The 21129-nt window shown below is 49.2% G+C and overlaps 2 long non-coding RNA genes across 4 annotated transcripts; both read left to right on the top strand.

Annotated features, from left to right (window-relative positions):
• Positions 1 to 8121: 8121 nt before the first annotated feature.
• LOC136103301 (uncharacterized) lies at positions 8122 to 11592 on the top strand. Of its 2 annotated transcripts, none has more exons than XR_010651587.2 (4): positions 8122 to 8164; positions 9104 to 9888; positions 10071 to 10159; positions 11080 to 11592. It is a non-coding gene; the product is annotated as an uncharacterized lncRNA (long non-coding RNA). The 2 variants fall into 2 exon arrangements; XR_011739853.1 differs by having other exon boundaries at positions 8128 to 8164; positions 9110 to 9888.
• Positions 11593 to 12176: 584 nt separating this feature from the next.
• Positions 12177 to 18762, top strand: LOC139828382 (uncharacterized). 2 transcript variants are annotated; one of them, XR_011739903.1, is made up of 5 exons: positions 12177 to 15284; positions 15753 to 15832; positions 16144 to 16929; positions 17099 to 17225; positions 18307 to 18762. It is a non-coding gene; the product is annotated as an uncharacterized lncRNA (long non-coding RNA). The 2 variants fall into 2 exon arrangements; XR_011739902.1 differs by having other exon boundaries at positions 17099 to 17252.
• Positions 18763 to 21129: the final 2367 nt, after the last annotated feature.

Raw genomic sequence — 21129 nt, 5'->3', positions numbered from 1 at the left:
GAGGCGCTGGGTGTCCCCAAAGCGCGCTTCAAATCTGTAGGGTACTCTTACCTGGAACCCTCATTTGACATTTACCGTCTTTGGTTTTCTGAGTGTATTCAACTAAGTAGTAGTTTATTTTTAATGCATCATATTCAATTTATGTTAAAACACTTTCTTTCTAATCTGTGAAAGTATGCAACGTGACTCAATATGTTTGAATTGTAATTATTTGCCAGGTGACACGTAGTGGAAATAATCTTTATTATGATAGTGATGTTTTTGTCAAGGATTTTGCTAAGAAAAGCGAATTTCTCAGATTGAATGGGTAGAAGTCAGCCAATACCTTTTTCAAAGAATGTGAGTTTGTCTCTACCTCTGTGACTAGTTGGAAGTATTCGGGTGTACATAATGTATACATTAAAAACAAATAAAGGCATCACTGATGTTCTGTTGTTGTGTATGGGTGTTTTTTCCTGTTGCTTCATAGTGGTCCAGACAAACTAAACAGAACACAACAGCAGAGTATGAGTCAGTGCACCTGGAGCTGGATCGTGTCATCTTGATCTTTATCACAAGAGACGTGTGATTCAATCACACTAAAAGAATATTACCAAATTGATATATGTCCACCTGTAAAATAATCGCTACATGCTTCGGTACAGTCTGTGTAGTTATGACAACATAATTTAGATAGCAGCAATTTTTAACCTGTTTTTTCCCTGGTAAATAATTTGTGAAGATAGAATGGAAGAAAAAGATTAACAAAAGTTCATAAAAAAAAAAAATAGATTTTGTTATGATTTCCATTCAATTTCTGATCTGTTTACTTTTGTTTTACAGTTATCTCAAAATTCCTGGATACAGAGCAACTGCTTTCCATTTCGGCACAGGTTCCAAAGCAGGATAAGGTATGTTTCAAAATGCACCTTAGATGAGCAGTTACCTGGCTATATAGAAGTGTGGCACCTATGCATGATATGGTAGGAAAAAGACTGCGCCTTACAAAGACACGGACTAATGTTGTCATAGTCTGAGAGTGTATCTTATTGTACAGCAGCAGGAGATTCTATAGGAGAACGTTAGAAACATTTGGGTTTGCTTCAATATCACGTTTATCTTAATTTATACAAACTGACTGCAAAAGCTGTTGACTTTTTCATCACTCCCCACTCTCATTCTCTGTAAATGTTCATCCTGTTTGACAGTACCAGGATGAGAGAGGAATTTTCTTCACATCAGCATAAAAGGAAAAAGTGTTAACAGACATTTACTCTCTTATTTTTGGAGGTTAATACAATTTTTAATAGCCAAAAGAAAATTAGGCATCTTTCTTACTAGAAATTAAATACTTTCTTAGCTTTTAGGTAAGACAAATTAAGATAAATCAGTCTTTATTGTCTAGAAAGATCATTTTGAAAATGGTTCTCAAGAAGCACTCTTGACCTGGCTCGGCTGTGCTTGTAATGCAGATAAACCTGTATCGATCACTGAGTCAGCTGTGTGAACACGCGAGGTCAGCGATGGGACGTGGCTGTCGGTTCCCGTGACACAGACGCTGCACGAGCCAAGCACAGGTTTTTCGTGCAGATGTTCCGTGTTCCCCCCGCACAGCACCGGACAGAAAACGAAGCACGTCCTGGCAGAGCATCAGCCAGAACAGTGTCTGGCAGCCCCTTCTGCGGGCGGTTCTCACCTCGGCCCGTGCTTTTCTGCTGGCCTGTGAATGCAAGGAGCAGCAATGTAGTGAAGAACTGATTCCTGTGAAGTTTTCCCAGGGTCCTGTCTTAGGGATTAAAAGAGTGCCCTGCTCTTATCTGTCACCTTCAATCACATGTCTTACCAGGTGCACCAAAATGAAATGTGGATAAAAGCGCTTATTGCTAAAAGCATAAATAGACAATAGAGCTATAAATGCTTATAACAAGATAGTTTCCTTGAAGGACAAGCAATAGTCGCTGTGTTGATGTTAAAGCTTCATCAGGAAGGCATTTTCTTGCTCAGCGCAGGTTCAGTCTGTGAGCGCGTTGTGCCCCGTGTTGCAGCCCCTGGAGCCTCAGGAGCTGGTGAACAGGGGAGGCTCCGTCACAGAGCGCCCGGGAGAGCTACTGAATGTTCTTCAGGTTCATGTTCCTTACAACCCCCTCTTTCCCCCTCAGGATTTATAGAGAATTTCACCTCTGAAGTCTTCTGGGAGCTGGAGACAGACAGAATCTTTGCCTTGAAAATCACTCCAGTGATCACTTCAGGATCTTTCAGAGAGAGATTTTGTTCATCAGACCTTGTCTTGTATATTGATCTGTACGTTAACACGTGCACTACAAATATCAAACCAAGATAAACACGTGTAGCTCACTACTGGATCTGGGTTAGACCAGACACAGCAGTAACCGCTGTGCGCCTGAGGCAGCGGAACCTCAGCTTTTTTCTACCAAGCATATTGTAACCGTTCCATTATAAGTTGCATTTGCCTGCTGTACCTGAGTAGGATATTTCTGCCAATGCGTTGGAGGCTTCTGCTTGCCTGTGTTCGTGCTGGTGCGCCAGCATCCTAGGGACTTACAACTTTGTCACCTCTCCGTGTCTTCTCGCGGGCTGACTTGACTGCTTCCTCAATGACTTATCTAATGCCAGTTAAAGCAATCAGGTACAGGCTCGGTCAGGATTGTAGTAAATGCAGAAAAATCTCTTTAATGGCACATCAGAAAGCTGAATGTTTGTTGCTCCCAGCTTTCATTGCAGAGATCTGTAACACGAAGGAAAGATCAGGTGCGTGACTAAAGCTGGCTGGATGTCTTCGTGTATACAGAGGACCATGCACACCGAACTTGTAACTGCGCTGTTTCCAATCGCAACTGGCCACAATATAGCAGAGCATGTTATCAATGTTAATTCAAGAGCTAACTCCGTTGCTTTTATTAAATGCTGGATTGACCTATTCAGTGTGTTCCACTCTCCATACAAGTTGCAGAACGTCCCCAGCTGTCCGTGTGTGGGGAGGTGACTCCGATTCAGGTCCCCTTAGTTAGAAAAGAGTATATGGGGTACTCAAGGACCATAAACAAAAAAACCCCAACACCTTTTATTTTGCAGCTTGGCCCAATTAGCAGGAAGATTTACGCTACTTAAGCCAAATTGGTGAACAGTTTAACAGCCAAAGGGTTTACACAAAGGAGTTTTGTGGCTCTAAGCCTTAGGTTATACTGCTCATAGAGGGAGAGGAGATGAAATAAGGGTGTAGGAAAGGAAAAGAGAAGCAAAGAAGGAGAACGAAAGGCCCGTCCCCTCCCCTGTCAGCCCGCGGCCTCTGTCTGCGGGCCTCGGCTGGTGTTGGGATGTAAATCGCGATTCACCTTCTCCTGAGTGCCCCATCTGCTGCTGGACACGGTGTCCATATGGGATTGTTTTCGCTCTGAGTGACCCATTGCTGCGGGATGAGCTGTTGTTGCCATAATGTCTGAGACATAATTCTGTTGAGTCTCTGGTGCAGGAGGCAGATGGTGCTTGTCTGAAAAACCCCCAGTTTCAATCACTACAAGTGTTCATGGTTTGTTCAACATGAACGCTCTCTCATCCTAAGGGGGACTGTCAATTGGCAATCTTGGTGAGATGCCTTACTGGAGAAATCGTGTCATCGGTGAAATCAAGTGCTTCCTCTTATGAAATCTGTGTATATAAGCAAATTAAAGGTATCTGGACAAAACAAAACATCCTTAAGAGACCCTCCTGTCTCAGTCATTCTGGCCGGGGTCTGAGTGGCTGGAACATGAGGGTGGGCAGGATCAGGGCAGTGAGCAGCAGGGAACACCAAGAGTCACTCGTCCTTTCTTCTCAGGGCAGCACCGCACTGTGATCATCTGCAGTGCTCAGAATCCTGTGATTTAACAGCACAAATTCTTCTATCATGCAATAGTTCCCACATCTGGTATCTTCTCAGCCAGGAACAAGATGGGTTTAGGGAGGGGATTGCAGATGTAAAGCGTTACCCGCAGTGTGTGGAAAGAAGATGCTCAGAGCCATGAACTGGTTGAGAACTGGGGGTCCCCGGTCTGCAGTTGGTGTTTTGTCTGCTCATCAGACACTGGCGCTAAGTGCTCAAGCAAACTTTCCTTTCCACAGCCAGGCCCACCTGGGAGTTGGTTGAATGCATGAGCTGTCTTTAAAGAACACGTGAATTTATCTGATTCTCCGCTGGATTTTTTTCCCCCGTAGCTTTATGCCACCAGATTTGTTGCATTAATATGTTACTTAGAGAATTCCCTGCAGACCCACCTCTCAAGCCTCTTGTCATGTTACTTACCTGACACATTCAATGCCTATACATCTCAGTAACAGTGTGCATCTTTGTGCAACACAAACATGTGCGTGTGTGTATGCACATAAAGGTATGTAATTTGGGTCAAATCTTTATTTGCTGTATGTAGGTATGGTAACACAACTTGCAGAAAAACACAACCTACCAATGAAAACAAGTTTCAGCTCTGCCCATGGGTGTTTTACCCGGATGACTGTTGATTGTTCACCGTTACCCACCGGCGTCCTTTAAAACTCACAAAGGTATTGGGACTAGATTTGTTTTTTCATAACATGTTTGTATACTTAATGTATAACACATCGATAAAGTGCACATTATACAGTAATTTAAGCAACAAAATAATTTCAGTGGAGATTTCTGGAAGTAAATGAAGGTATAACTGACGTATTTTATAGCTGCCCAATTTGTAGTTAATATGGTCAAAAATGTGCGATTACATGCAGTTATGTTGTGTGTAGATGTGCAGTTGTATACCTTGCTGATAAGTGCATCCTATTGTGGGTATTTTCATAAGAATTGATATGGGAAAATGAATCCAGGTGGTGTTTCTTCCACTCCCCCCTCCCATATTGTTGTGTTTGCTCTTCAGAAACTGTTTCTGATAATACGGCAAGTTGTTATTGTTGGTTTGAATTCCCTGTAGATCACTGAAATGAAACACACACAGCTTCATTTCAGCAGGTTTAATAAAAATGAATGGGAGATATCAGGAGACCCTGAGGGAAAAGTATCACATGAACTACTTGTGAGACCATTTAAAACTATTTATTATGTGCTAACTACACTTATTTTGTCCAATTAATAGCTAATTGTACGCTTTCTTAAAGCTATCTTTCTGTTGAGTTATGGCTCCTTACAGAAATAACCCAAAGCACACTGATCCAGTGTCCTTCTTGAGCCAAAAAACCCTCACAAAGTGTGTTTTATTAAACATGACTACAAACATATAGGCATTTATCAGTAAGGGTGGCCTTCATATTTACTGATTTTTATGGGTGAATTATCTACACAAAGTGACACAATGCATTAATTCTGTAATGCAGAATGGTTACTTTTAGTCCGTTCCTTGCGTTTCCAGCAGAACTGTCTGTTCTGTGTTGTCCTTGCTGCGGGTCGGTTGCTCTGCCGTCTGGTTCAGGAGACTCACTGAGGGTAATGTCGCATGTCAATTTTATGGACATTCTTTCTAGAAACTCTGTGGGGTTTCTATTAACGTGAGGGCCTAGGGGAATTAGAGTTGCATTTGATGTATTGATAAAACACACTTGATTCCATAGCTGTATGTTTAGTTCATTCTCTTGTGAAGCTTTCTTATGAGCTGTTGGCATTTGAGCTGTGTGTCCTGTGTCTGATAGCAGAATTTGACCTGAGATGACGGTATAAACTTGGAATTTGCTTCAAATAAATATGTGCATTTGCCTGTATCTGGCAGAGATGATTGCATTTTATGAGTAACCTCCTATCCTGATGTATGGAGTATGAACTTTATGAGCTTGCTTTGTTTCTCCAAGTTGTGTAAAGTGACAGTATGTGCTGTGCAACAGTTAAATCAGTGTCTCTTTTCAGAATAGTGTGTAAAGTATTGAACAAGACCCGTGAGCGTGTTCATTGTCTGTACAAACTCTGACACCGTGTCGGTGCTGGATTTGCTGCTCTCATTGCCCACGCCTGCACTCTGTCTGATGATGGTGAGTTTCTCCATTGATGACATGATCATGGCCAGATAAAGACCCTCCTGGTGGAGAATAACCAGGCTGTTTGGTCTGGTTCCCCAACTGCTAAGCCCACGCGACGACTCTTTTTGGTCTCCGTAGGCTTTAGGTGGGTGTCTCTGGTCTGTCATTGCTGCTTTTGTGCTGATCTTCTTTCTGTCTCCATTCACTGGAATCACATCCTCCATTCAACTGCTGCAAGTCTGCACAGCCAGTCTGTTCAAGACAGCCAGTTTAAGCGTATTCTATTCAAAAGAAAGAAGTCTTTGGACACACTGAGTTTACAGCTCTGTTCCGAAAGGGCACAAGTTAATACAGGTGGATCAACATTATGTAAATGCCATAGGACAAAATGTGGCTACTGTTGTTTATCTGCTACAATTTCTGCAGCATTTTCAGACAATTTTAGAAGTAGACTCTTGTAAGGAATCCAGGATCTTGTGCTTACCTGCATATTGCTCATTCTGCACATTGTCTTCAATTAATGCTGACCTGAGGTATTTATCTGCAGTACAACACAGTGTAGATACTAAATCAGGTCTGGAAGCCATCTCAGGAGATGTATTAGCTCATAATTACATCAAAAATAGAAGGAATGCTACTTCCTTGTTTCCTGTGCTTATTGTAATAAGGCACATATGTGGTAGCAAGAGTTCGTGACCCCCATACTTCATATGCTTATAGCAGTGTACAAATAAGTTATTAAAATTAAACTGGCTTTCAGATCTTCTGTTTTAATTACTTTTCCAATCTGACTCTTTGTGTTTTTCTTTATCACTGGAGTCCAACCCCACTCACTGTCCCGCGACTGGGGACTCCAGACAAGGCGACACAGACGTGGGGGTGGCTGCACAGTGGAGCTCAGCGGACTTGAGAACCACTCAGCTGGTGTGAGGATCAGAGACGTACAAAGCAACTTTGCTTTTTAAATGATGAGGATGATGTGCTTTGTTTTGGAAGACATCAGATTTTGAATGTTTAAGGAAGCTGTAACTACCTCGATGTTTCCTTCTTACCGCAGTCGGATTTCTGGTTCTGTCTGTCGAGTTGTGCTCCTCTCCCGCACCAAGTGGTGATCGTGGGGCTCAGGGTGAGGGGGGGCAAGGAGGGCGGGGGTGTCCGTGGACTTGAATAAGTTTTGTTTGGGGTTTTTTAGACGCCTCTGTTGACACATTGTATAAAAACTGATTGCTGCAGTGCTAATGAATGAACAGGAGGATAAGCAACAGATTTGAGAACCTGTTTGGGTTTTGGTTTATTGAAAAATTATTATTTAACTCAAAAAGCAATAAGATCTTGCAGTGGTCTTCTAATACTTACTGGTAGCTTTTTAATGTACTGGTTTGGAACTTTGAGATTATATTTGATATGAAGTGGCTGTTCCATCGTGGAATATTGCAGGAGTAAACTCTTGCATTTCAGCATTCCTGGCAGATCTGCAGCTTGATAAAGACCTGAGGCTGTTTAGTTTAATCAGACTTTTGTAGATCCCACCTTCACTGTTCAAAGCACTGGCTGTCAATGTGTTTTCTGGTGTTGTCACTTCTTTCTGAACAAAGACGACAGAGGTACACAGCTCTACTGGTATTGTCTGTTTTATTTAAACATGGAACTTTAACTTGAAAGCTTAGAAAGCTGTGGTCTGTGGTATATCTTTGTAATGTTTGTAAATTCTTATGCAGATACTCTTATGCCAACCAGCACGAACTTTTGTGAGTGTGAACTGCTGTGCAGTTAGAAAGAAGAAAGGTGTGTGAGCTAAACCAGCAGGAAGGCTGCAGCCGTGTAACCTGGGGGGTGCAAACGGCACGAAACGGGCTGCAGCGGCGGAGCCCTCGGTCCCGGGCTGTCCCGGGCAGGCGGCGGAGCCCTCGGTCCCAGGCAGACGCAGCCTGAAAGCTCCCGGCCCCGCGCTGCGGGCGGACAGCGCCGCTCTGCGGCCGCCGGTGGCTCCGGGACGGGAGGCGAGGGGCAGGGGGGGCCAGTGCCGGGCGCGGAGGCGGGGGGGGGGGGGGGGGGCGCAGCCCGGTGGCGGACGCGGACGGGATTGGCTCCTGCGCGGGATGGGCGGGGACACGCTGCGTAAGTGCGCGGGCCGCGGAGCGCGTGCCGGAGGGGCGGCGGCTGGAGCAGCGCGCGAGGAACGGCGGGGCCGGCGGTGAGCGAGGGGCGGGCGGACAGCGGGGAGACTGGACGGGGCGGCCCGGGACCGGCTGAGGGGCGAGGCTGGAGGGTGACAGACGGGCTGGTTTCGGAAGGAGGAAGGCGAGGGGCAGCCAGCCGCAACAGCGCGGCCCCAGGCCGGGGCGAGGGGGAAGCACGCGGGCGGCTGTGAGGGAAGGGAGCCACGCGCTGAGCGCTGCGCGGGGCTCGGGCGGGGCCGTGGGGCGGAGGGGGAGCCCCCGTAGTGACACAGGACAGAGGGAGGAAAGCGAGCGGGAGGGGGCAGCGGCGGGTCGGGAGCGCCAAGGGGGGGCGCGAGGGGCGGGGGGGGCCGGGAACGGAGGGAGCGGCGGAGAAACCTGAGGGCGGGACGGCGCGGGAGGAGCTTAGGCGGGAAAAGCTGAGGTACCTCGGGGAGGGGATGATATCGGGGGAGGCTTTGACAAGAAAGGCTGAGCTACCTCGGGAAGGGGATGATATCGGGGGAGGCTTTGACGGGAAAGGCTGAGGTACCTCAGGGAGGGGATGACATCGGGGGAGGCTTTGATGGGAAAGGCTGAGGGACTTAAAGGAGAGGACGGAAGGGAGAGAGGTTTTGGTGGTAAAGGCTGAGGTACCTCAGGGAGGAGATGGCATCGCAGAGGCTGCAGTGGGAAATGCTGAGGTAGCTCTGGGACGGGATGGCACTAAGGTGTGGTTTCAAAGGGAAATGCTGAGGTACTTTGAGGAAAGGATGCTGGGCTAGGAACTATGAACACATCAGATCGGTTAAGAGAATGTTGATGACAGAAATTTCTACAGTAAAGTATTCCAGCAAAGACAGGGAGATGAGCAAAATTATATCAGGCCTCCTAGGATTCCTGCAGATTAGGGGTCAGGGATGATGAGGTTGTTAACTCGGTCCTAACTTTTTCTTTCTCTCCCTCTCTTGCAGCACCAGACTGAATGGAGAAGCAAGTGGATGGGAAGTTCCTGCGCCACGACACAGACCACATTTATTACTCTCGCCCTCCGAGACCCGGAGAACCGAACCGTTCTCATCGTGCCTTGAAGCAACCTCTGCTCATGCGCTTCTCCCAGGGAGAAGGCAGAATGGGAGTGACTCGCCACGTTAAACAACAGGGTGTACACTCTGCAGCTTTCAAGCCCAGCTCTGCGTTAGCTCACCCCTGCAATTTTGCACCGCCCACGCAAATTTGAGTTGTCGCTGGTTGTTGCAGCGTTTGGCTTTGGTGAGGACAGCGTGTGTTTGTCAGCAGTTGGTGTAGGGTGGAATCTTGAGGAGAAAGTGATATTTCCGTGCCAGAACTGGTTGGTGTTTGCATGGTATTGTGGTAGTTGTTCCCACAGGTGATCAGTGCTGGAGTGTTATTGCAGGATGAGGGGATTTTGAAGGCTTGTCTGTGAGATGCACTAGAGGCAGCAGTTGCAAACGAAAGGCTGAGGTGTGGAGAGTTTGTCGGTGGGTTTTGGACAGTTGTCAGTTGAAGAGTTGGTTGTTTGCAGGTGAGGTGTAGAGCAGAGGGTGAAGCTGACTTTGCCTGGGCGGCGCAACTGGATGGGTGTGCAGAGCTGAGGAGAGCGGGCTTCTGCGGGTGACCCTAAAGCTGGAGAACCAGCCAGCGGCAGCTCCAGACAGTCCCGCTGCCGAGCTTGGCCGTGTAGGGCCAGTGCCCTGGGGCACAGGGAGTGTGACCCTCCGCAAGCACCAAACAGCAGGTGAGGACTGTGGGGATTTGTACTGAGCTATGATATCTCTAAGGCATGTGCGAGGGGCCGGGGCCAAGGCAAGGTGGGCTCTTTGTGGGGTGTGGGGAGGTGTCGGCCCCCGGACTCAGCCCCTGTCTGATTGTAGTGCCCTTGGGCTGGTGTAGCTCAGTCCTCTGTGTGTTTCTCTTCAGGTGGAGCAGCGTGCAAAGGAAAAGCAAGGAAGGAGAGGAAGGTGGTGAACCTATGAGGAAGAGTGTAGCGAATCTGGCGTGGACTCACGGTAAGGTGCCATGAGAGACATTTATTACAAACTCAGGTTTGCATTTATACTCGCTATGATGCTTGCTCAAGCATTTGCTCTTTAGCTAAGTTAGACATTACATGAGCGATGTAACTGCCATATACGCATTTTTTTCTATAGTAAGCTGTCCCTCTGCCCCTGATGTATCAGTCCTGTATCCTGTATCTTAGTAGTCATAATTTTTCCCCAAGTAGATGAATATTTTGCAAGCAGCTTTATCTCCAGTCGTTACCTGTTCATATAATTCTCATTCATCTTTGTGCCATGTCTCCAACTGAAATGTACCAGTTGTAGGAAAGTCTAGCACATGATTAGCAATCCATTGTAATAAACTCACCAATCAGACCCCTGATACATCCTGATTTTGCGTTTGTAGCGCATGTTGAAGGACATCCAGGGTTTGTCTTTGCTTAAGGGATAACTTCCCTCCCACGGTTCCCAATCGCTCACCTTTCGTTGGTGGTGGGCGCGCACTGTCCTGGTTCCCGGTCCTGTTTCCTGGTTCGATTGGGCTTCGCTACCAGAGCGGCTGCTGCCTTTATAGGCATGCTGAAAGTCCCTGTTCCAGGGCGCCATTTGTAGCGAATGCGGTACGGACTCTCTTTTAAGGTGCAATGAGAGATGTTTATTACAAATTCAGGCTTGCGTTTATACTCGCTATGATGCTTGCTCAAGCATTTGTTGATTAGCTAAGTTAGTCATTACATAAGTGATGTGTTTTGTGTTCCCACCAAAGTCACTGCCATCAACACCTTTTTTGTCTATCACAAGCTGTCCCTCTGTCCTTGATGCATCAATCCTGTATCAACTCCTCTGTCCTTGATGTATCACATAGCATACAGTCCTTTGTTCTTGTATTTTTCCACTAATGCTTGTTCTCATGCTGTTGACTCTTGCAGTTTCTCATGTGCCCGGTCTTCCGTGTACTGACACAGAAGAGCGATCACGAAAGAGGATTGGAGCGCAGCTGTGAGTCAAGCAGAGTCAAGAAAGAAGATGACAGTGGTGGACCTGTGAGTCAGGAGGGGACAAAAGAGGAGACAGGTGATGGAGCTACGAGTCAAGAGTGAGGAGGAAGATGGGCAGCCTGAGCCAGCGAGAAGGAGAATGTATCCTTAAGCACAGGGAACGATCTGTGATAAGTGCGTCCCCCTCCCACCCCTAGAAACCGTGCTCGGGGGTAAAGTGGTAAAATGGGAGCAGGGGCTGTTGGCTGTGTTTTGGGAGGTGGGGGTGGTGAGCAGGGGCTGGGCTCTTGGACTTGGGAGCAGTTAAGGGAGCAGGGTGGTCATCCCTTGGGAGGTGTCTGTCTGCCAGCAGGTAAAGGAGGGGGAAGAGGATCCTGCCGGGGTGAGGGCCTGGCCAGCTCTCCACTCCCAGGGCTCTTGATGCTGGTATGGTGTGTTGCTGTAAGTGCCAGGGGTGACTGGCAAAGAAAGTCTTTGTGGGGTGCATGCTGGGAAACTGTGCTGCTACGGAGGGGCTGGGTTGGTGGGAAGGCCTGTGCGGGGGGCCGGGGCCAAGGCAAGGTGGCCTTGTGGTGGGGTGTGGGGATGCGTCAGCGACCGGACTCGCCCCCTCGTGTGACTGTACGGGCCTGGGGTGGGTATATTTTTGTTTTCTGTGCATCTCTGTTCGGGTGGAGCAGCTCGCAAAGGTGAAAGCAAGAAGGAAGAGGAAGGTGGTGAACCTACGAGGAAGAGCGATCAAGAAAGAGGATTGGAGTGCATCTGCAAGTCAACAGGGATCAAGAAAGAAGATGACGGTGGTAGACCTGCGAGTCAGGAGGGATCAAGAAAGAAGAGGAGGAAGGTGATGGAGCTGCGAGTCAGGAGTGAGGAGGAAGAAAATGTCCCCCTTGGGACAGGGACCTCCCTGTAATCAGGACTGCGCCCTCCCACCCCTGGAAACTGCTCAGGGGCCCAGACATCCATGGGAAGGTTGTGTCCGACAACACGAGCCAGGTCTTCAGCACTGGCTGCTGTTCAGCTGGACCAGGGGCTGCTGGTGGGGTTTTGGGAGGCGGGGTGGGTGAGTAGAGGCTGGGCTTTTGTACTCATGAGTGGTTGAGAGAGAGGGCTGGACACCTCTTGGGAGGTGTCTTGTCTGTCTGCCATCAGCTAAAGGAGGGGGAAGAGGATCCTGCCGGGGTGAGGGCCTGGCCAGCTCTCCACTCCCAGGGCTCTTGATGCTGATGTGGTGTGTTGCTGTAAGTGCCAGGGGTGACTGGCAAAGAAAGTCTTTGTGGGGTGCATGCTGGGAAACTGTGCTGCTACGGAGGGGCTGGGTTGGTGGGAAGGCCTGTGCGGGGGGCCGGGGCCAAGGCAAGGTGGGCTTGCTGTGGGATGTGGGGATGCGTCAGCGACCGGACTCACCCCCTATGTGACTGTACGGGCTTGGGGTGGGTGTATTTATTTCTGTCTTCAGGGCATTTCGGTTTGGGTGGAGCAGCTCACAAAGGCGAAAGCAAGAAAGGAAAGTAAGGTTGTGAACTTACGAGAAAGAGTGATCAAGAAAGAGGATTTGAGTTCATCCGGGAGTCGAGGGATCAAGAAAGAAGAGGAGGAAGGTGATGGACGTGCATATTGAAAATGAGAGGGAAGATGGGCAACCTGAAGCATGGAGCAAGGGAATGTCTCCTAGAACAAAGGGACCTTTCTGTAATCAGAGATCCCCCCCTCCTACCCTACAAACTGAACAAAGAGGACTGCGAGAGGGAGCGCTCTGACAGGACAAGAGGTATCAGTAAATCTGGCAAGAGGACAGTGGGGGAAGCGCTCTGGCGGATCAACAAGTCTCAATATATGTGGCAAGAGGATGATGGGGGAGAGTTCACCAGTGGTTCAAAAGTCACCCAGAAAAAGGGGAAGAGGATGTCAAGGGGGGAGCGCTCTGGTCGATCACAAGACTCTCCTAAAAAACACAACAGGATGGTGGTGGGGGGGAATGTCCTATATGGGACAAGGGGTCCCGAGAAATCCAGCAAGAGGATGGTGGGGGGGAGCACTCCAGCAGACCAAGAATGTACTAAGGAAAGGCAAAAGGACGGCAGGAGGAGAGACCCAGTGGGTCAAGAGGTACCGAGAAATCCAGCAAGAGGACGACAGGGAGGAGCTCTTTAGCAGGCCAAAATCCCACTGAGGAAAGGCAAGAGGACAGCGGGGGAGAGCGCTCCAGTTCTTCAAGTGACTTCCCAGGCAGAAGGCAGGAGCATGGCGGGGCAGGACTGCGGCAGGTCAAGAATTCTCAGTCTGGCAATAGGATGGCGGGGAGGAGCGTTCCAGCGGGAGAAGAGCGCCCTGACTAGAGGCAAGACAAGGGTGAGGGAGAGCGCTCGGATGTGTGAAGAAGACTCCCCCAAAAAAGTGCAAGAGGAAGGCCAGGGGGAGAGCAATCCAGCAGATCAGGAAGTCTCAATAAATGCGGTAAGAGGATGGCGGGTGGGAGCCCCCCCAGTGGTCCAAGAGATCCCAAGAAATCCAGCAAGAGGACGGCAAGGGGGAGCGCTCCAGCAGATCAGGAAATCTCGATAAATGCGGTTAGAGGATGGTGGGTGGGAGCCCCACAGTTGTTTAAGGCATCCCAAGAAATCCAGCAAAAGGACGGCGAGGGGGAACGCTCTGGCAGATCAGGACGTCTCAATAAATGCGGTAAGAGGATGGCGGGTGGGAGCCCCCCAGTGGTTCAAAATGTCCCAAGATATCCAGGAAGAGAACTGTGAGGGGGAGCGCTCCGGCAAGTCAAGCGTTGTCAACAAATCCAGCAAGACAATGGTGGAGAACGCTCCGGTGAGTCACAAGACTCCACCAAAAAAGGCAAGAGAATGGTTAGAGGATGGTAACAGGCAGCTTTGAGAGCACTCTGGTGGATCAAGAAGCACCCAGGAAAAAAAGGGGAAGAGGATGGTGGGGGGAAACGGCCTGGTTGATCACAAGACTCCCCCAAAAACCACAAGAGGGTGGCAGGGGGAACGCCCTAAGGGGTCAAGAGGTTCCAAGAAATCCAGCAGGAGGACGGCGAGGGGGAGCGCTCCAGCAGGCTGAGATTGTACTAAAGAAAGGCAAAAGGACAGCAGGAGGAGAAACCCAGTGGGTCAAGAGGTCCCAAGAAATCCAGTAAGAGGACAACAGGGAGGAGTGCTCTGGCAGGCCAAAATCTCAGTGAAGAAAGGCAAGAGGACAGCAGGGGGGAGTGCTCCAGTTCTTCAAGTGACTTCCCAGGTAGAAGGCAGAAGGACGGTGGGGTAGCGCTGGGACAGGTCGAGAATTCTCCATCTGGCAATAGGACAGCAGGGAGGAGCATCCAGCGGGACAGGAGCGCCCTGAAAATAGGCAAGACAAGGGTGAGTGAGAGCACTCGGAGATGTCAAGAAGTGTCAAAAAATCTGGTAAAGGATGGCAGGGGGGAGTGCTGTGGATATTCAAGAGACTCCCCAGTAAAAGGCAAGAGGACGGCGCGGGGAAGTGCTCCAGCACGTCAAGATCGCACTGAAGAAAGGCAAGGTCACAGTGGGGGGGAGCATTCCCGTTGTTCCAATGGTTCAAAAGGTCCCAAGAAATCCAACAAGAGAACTGCGAGGGGGAGCGCTCTGGCAAGTCAAGCGGTGTCAATAACCCCAGCAAGGCAACGGCGGAGAGCGCTCTGGTGAGTCACGAGACTCCCCTACAAAGGACGAGAGGATGGTGGAGGGGAGCCCACCAGTGGTTCAAGCAGCACCCAGGAAAAGGGGAGGAGGCTGACGAGGGGCAGGCCTCTGGCGGGCCAAGATCGCTGAGGGAAGGTGCGGGGGAGCTTGCTGGTGGCTCAAGAGACCTCTAGAAAAAGGTAAGAGGGCGGCGGGGGGTGGGAGGGCGCCTCAGCTGGTGAAGAGGAACCCCGAAAACAAGGCAAGAGAATGTTGGTGGGGGGAGCGCTCTGGCAGTTCCAGAGGCTCCCCGAGATCCGCTCAGACGGCAGCGGGTAACGCGGCAGCTCAGCGTCCATCAAAGAAGAACAGGAAGGCGGTTGACCTGCAATTCCAGAGCGAGGAGGAAGACTGGCAACCCGAACGAGGAGCAGCAGAACTTGGCATGGCCTCTGAAATCCTCCTTTAATCTGGGCTCAGGTAAGCTGGAAGCAGGGGACATAGGCTGGGGTTTGGGAGGGGGGCAGGTGAGAAATGATCCGCGTTTTTGATCTCCTGAGTGACTGAAGCGCCTGGGAGTTCATTTGGAGTCGTTGCCTTACTTGATTTTACACTGACTTTTGCATTATATTTTAATGACGTAGAATTTTCCGCTTTGACATCGAAACCTAAACTTCTTTGGAAATTCATCCTCTGTCCCTTCAGTCTCAGCTCGTGGCACTTCCACTGTCTCGTGGCCCGCGTTTCAATGTACATTAGATCGCTTCCTGGGCCTTGGATTTTAAGTAATGGTCCGTCACAAGTTTGTTTTTCTTGTCCTTAACAGGCAGCTTTGAGAGCTCTCTAAGGAAAAGTGATATCTTTTTACCTTGTTACTGCTCTTTCCATGTTACGAGCAGCCACCCTCTTTATGAATCAGTCTCATGCTTTTCTTCCTTTCTTGCCCAGGTTCAGAATACCAGGAATTCCAAGCTTCAAGTTTCCTGTGGAACATTGCGGGAGACCTTGATAACGTGGCAATGAGGGAGGTGATGAAGAGAAACAATACCTGTTCCTTTCCCATTTCAAGACGTTATTTTTTACCTTCCTGGTAGCTGTGAGATGATTTGCAATCTTGCGCTAGCATCTGCCTGAAAGAGAACACGGAGCCTTTGGGTGCCTCCTCAAGAAATACTTGCTCTATGGTTCTGGCGATGTCCAGGCTTCAAGGGTGGGGCATAGGGGAGTGTAAATCTTAGGGGGCCTCCCGGGATGTCTGCAGGTTTGGGTGACCCGTGGCTGGGACGGGGACGCCGAGGTTGTCAATCTTGCCCTGAATCTCTCGCTTCCTCTCTTGCAGCACCCAAGACCGAATGGAGGAGCAAGTGTACGGGAAGTTCCTGCGCCACGACACAGATCACATTTATCGCTCTCGCCCTGAGAGACCCGGAGAACCAAACCGTTCCCATCGTGCCTTGAAGCAGCCTCTGCTCACGCGCTTCTCCCAGGGAGAAGGCAGAATGGCAGTAGCTCGCCACGTTATACCACAGGGTGCACACTCTGCAGCTTTCAAGCCCAGCTCTGCGTTAGCTCACCCCTGCAATTTTGCACCGCCCACGCAAATTTGAGTTGTCGCTGGTTGTTGCAGCGTTTGGCTTTGGTGAGGACAGCGTGTGTTTGTCAGCAGTTGGTGTAGGGTGGAATCTTGAGGAGAAAGTGATATTTCCGTGCCAGAACTGGTTGGTGTTTGCATGGTATTGTGGTAGTTGTTCCCGCAGGTGATCAGTGCTGGAGTGTTATTGCAGGATGAGGGGATTTTGAAGGCTTGTCTGTGAGATGCACTAGAGGCAGCAGTTGCAAACGAAAGGCTGAGATTTGGAGAGTTTGTCGGTGGGTTTTGGACAGTTGTCAGTTGAAAGTTGGTTGTTTGCAGGTGAGGTGTAGAGCAGAGGGTGAAGCTGACTTTGCCTGGGCGGCGCAACTGGATGGGTGTGCAGAGCTGAGGAGAGCGGGCTTCTGCGGGTGACCCTAAAGCTGGAGAACCAGCCAGCGGCAGCTCCAGACAGTCCCGCTGCCGAGCTTGGCCGTGTAGGGCCAGTGCCCTGGGGCACAGGGAGTGTGACCCTCCGCAAGCACCAAACAGCAGGTGAGGACCGTGGGGATTTGTACTGAGCTATGATATCTCTAAGGCCTGTGCGAGGGGCCGGGGCCAGGGCAAGGTGGGCTCGCTGTGGGGTGTGGGGAGGTGTCAGCCCCCGTCTGACTGTAGTGCCCTTGGGCTGGTGTAGCTCAGTCCTCCCTGTGTTTCTCTTCAGGTGGAGCAGCGTGCAAAGGAAAAGGAAGGAGGCGAACCTGTGAGGAAGAGTGATCGAGAAGGAGGGTTGGAGCGCACCTGTGAGTCAAGAGGGACCCAGGAAGAAGACACGGGTGGTGGAACCACAGGTCAGGAGAGCTCAAGGAAGGAGAAAGGTGATTGGGGCAGTATGGGTTTTTCTAGCTCACGTGCTAATGGAAACAGTTTGGATAATAAAAGAAATATATTCACAACCAATAATTAAAGGCAGGGAATGTTTATATGCTATGTATTGGATAGACCTGAAGGTGTATTTGTTCCTACAACAAAGGTGAAGTTACAATGGTAATTAACTGAAGATGTGAATTTCCAGATTGCATTGGCAACATACGCAGGGAACATACCAGTTTATTACCCTCAACATAAACTGTGGGCTGAAATTGGTAATTTACCGATGTATGGCAAGTGCTGCTGTCAGCAACGACAAGACTGAATTTACCGATGCCTCTGGTTGCTCACGTAAAGTTGTAATTACATGGCTAAACTCAGATACCCAGTGTTGCAAACACAAAGTAGAAAAAGGAGACCAGGGGTCAAACAAGTTCTTGAGCTGACAGCTGTTAGGATCGCTTTTGAGTGTTCTGTAATGAGGCTTTGAATGTTGTAACTGACTCATATTGTGCAGCTGGCATACTTATCTGCCTGGAAGCTTCTTTTCTGAAGGAAGAGGATAATCCTCTTTTGATGGCTGAATTGAGAATGCTATGGTTCCTAATAAATCATAGACGTCATGGTTTTTATGCAGCGCACATCCGCTCTCGCGCTGCCCTTCCAGGACCTCTTGCGGAAGGCAATAGGAGGGCCGATGCACGAGCTGTGCCGCTTACTGTGCCTAAAGCCTTGGAGCAAGGTAAATTATCACGTAAACTCTTTCACCAGAATGCAAAGTCGTTAAAACGACAATTTCAAATTACAACGGATCAGGCCAGGAGCGTTCTTATGTCCTGCCCTGATTGCCAACAGTCGGCACCCGTGCCATCCAAAGAGGTCGTTAATCCAGGAGGGATTACTGACAAGTACGGCCAGCTGATGTAACGCGTTGTTCTGAATTGGGTAAATACGTATGTGTTTCTGTAGACGCTCATTCCAGATTTCTCGTTGCGGCTGCACGCACTGGTGAAAGAGCACGGGACGTCTGTAAACAGTGGTTGGCGTGTTTTGCTGTTTCAGGAGTTCCAGGATATGTAAAACCAGAGGAAAGCGGAACGCACGCTGGATTAGAGGAGCGATCCCCCGAGTGCCCAGCGCGCCGTAATAAAAGTGCCTGCTTTTTAACACTTTCAAAACCATGTTAAAGAGTCTGTTTGCCGACTTTTCGGTATCGTTTTCTGGCGACGAGGATGGGATAATCTGCCTGACCTCCCGTGGACCCCAGGATCTCTGGGACCTTGTGCCGGCACCGGGGAATTCCCGGAAGGGATCACGGATCCTCGGGCCAGCTCGGGACGTGGGTAAAACCCCATCAATGAGGTAAGGCACTTTCATAGTCTGGTTTGTTTGCAGGCTGCCTGCGCGAGACGTGGGCGACACCAGCGCGTTGGGTCTGCGCGTTTTGGTAAATTGGGTAAATTAAAAAGAAATAAAAAACTAAAGAGGAAAATGAGAAAACAATAAATAAAAGAGAAAAACGAGGGAATAGTAATTTGGTAAAGGTACCTTTAGTGATTTTGCTGTTTGTGCCTTAGCAATTGTATAATTGTTTGTGTCTTTAGTGATCTGTTGTTACTTGTGTCTCGGGTGATTTTATAGTCCAATACTTACGGTTAACCAATTGTCTGTTATTGTGATTGTGAAATAGGTAGTGGACAAGGGACAGGAGCGATTTGGAAGAAATCCCGCCCGGGCTGTGTTTTGTGACAGTGGAAAAGGATCGTTTGACTCCCTGGGGAACAGCAACCAGGGAATATTGTAATTAATGGTGGCCACTGTAAAGAATATTAATATGCTGCACAGGTCTGGGTGGGTATACCCGAGATGTGTAGTATAGTAATGCACTACATGTAATATATAATGAGATATGTTTTAAATCATATATTGTCTATTATATAATGCATATTACACAATACAAAATGTTACATACGCATTGTATTTGAAAAAGAATAATCAGGGAAAGAAATTGAAACCAGTAAAAGGTTTGTTGACGAACAGATATTGGTGTAGAATACACAGAGAACATTAGATCAGGATTGTCCCTTGGTGAATGCAGGGTGGCATCCTGATGTCCTTATATCGGGGGACAGGCTGAATTGGTATGGACAGTGCATTTTATACGGGATTGGACACGCTGTGCCTAAAGCTGTAAATACGCCAAAGCCTTCTGAGATAAAACAGGATCGTCTGTGCCTCATTTGCTACACCCCTTTACCTGTTTCCCAAATTGATTTAGACTGTATTTACCATTGTAAAAATAAAGCTTTCCCCCTTTAATTTTTGTCATGTATTGTAATTCATAGAGATATTGGAGCCTGTCCTACCTAAACTGTAGAAAAGACAGCAGCCATGTGTATTTTTAAGTAAAGATTAAATCAAGTCTGCTAGCTCATTATCTTTAAGCGTTCTACTGTGATCACCTCCCTCCCAAGGTTTTGTGTCTATTGTATCAGGGCCTGACACCCACGGCCACAGTGGATGAATCACCATGGGCACAGCACCAGGACCCGCTTGTTGGTGTCCAGGGTATCCACTCCAGCAGACACTGTTAGTAAAAGAGCACAGCATGGAACTGGAGAACCATCTAATTGTGTCATTATACACATTCACTGCTCTTTTTTCTGCTTTATACCCCTGGTAGCTTTTTAAAATGGCACAGTTTGAAAAGGATTTCTGTTTTGGCCCTGCACACGGAGGCTGATTTTCCTTTTCTAGGGCCTTCCACCCGGTTCACCGCACCCGTGTGATCACTGCGCTGCACGTGGGCAAAATCAGCTGTGCCCTGTGTTTCTCCCGTAAAATAGTAAGAATGCTAATACAATCGTGCCAGGAACTACCTTCACTGTGAATATTTGAATGTATTGTTAATGGGTACTTGCATTGTGGATTAGATGCAACAAAAATCCATACTTTCTTTTATCCTTTGCTGTACAGGAGGTGGTTGAACTTTTCTATAGCAGATTCAATCACCTGTTGTGAGATGGTTGTCTCCTGTGAGGAAGCAGGGTAGATTTACCCATGCTCTATAAGCACCATGGATGAGCTATATAGAGTAACAGCTTAAAAACAAACCAACCGACAACAAGAAGCTAACGATCAAAACAACAAAAGGAAAAAAAAATCCAAACCAACCCAAAAGCGCAGAGGCTCCTGAACGCCCCCTCTCAGTGCTGTGCTGTCCGTTTCCAGGGAGCCCGTGGGGTGTCCCCACAACCGCAGACACAGGTGACCCGGCTGGGTGGTGCCAGCAGAGAACAGTTGGTGTGACCCAGCCCGCTGCGCTGCCCTGGGAAAGCCGGGGACAAAGGGCCGGGCCGGGGCATGGGGAGGTTGGTTCCAGCTCACGGATCAGCTCACAGCGACTGCGGAAACAGCCCCGAGCCGGGACGGGCCCGGCCGTGTGCTCCTGTCCCCCGCCGCGGGGTCCTGGCTCTGGACATCGTTGCACAGGATCGTTTGAGAACCGTTCCTGAAGGATGCGCAGCGCCCAGAGCAGCAGCGCCTGCCCGGCTGCTGCTCAGCCGAGGGTAAGGGCTGGAACTGACCCTGTAGCAGCAGCAGAGCTGCCACAGCTGCGGGCGAGCCGAGTTACTGCTGCAGACAAGACACGGGGCACAGGGAGAGGCAATGTATTTTATTAGGACAGAAGGCATCTTTAGGAAAAAAACACATTTTAGCAATGTCGGGCTATTATCTTTTATCAGTGTGTCTGCCATGTGCGCGGCTCTGGGAAAGCGCGTTCGGGGAGCTCGGGCTGCCCACGGGTCAAGAAAAAGCGCCCGCGCTGCGGGGCCCGGGGGCGCTGCGTGACCGCGCTCGGTGCTGCCGTCTGGTGGCCACCGC

This window comes from Patagioenas fasciata, chromosome 7 (genome assembly GCF_037038585.1).
Source record: "Patagioenas fasciata isolate bPatFas1 chromosome 7, bPatFas1.hap1, whole genome shotgun sequence".
Taxonomy (NCBI): domain Eukaryota; kingdom Metazoa; phylum Chordata; class Aves; order Columbiformes; family Columbidae; genus Patagioenas; species Patagioenas fasciata.
Note: the sequence above shows the minus strand (reverse complement) of the source record. Positions and strands in the feature narration are given on the sequence as shown.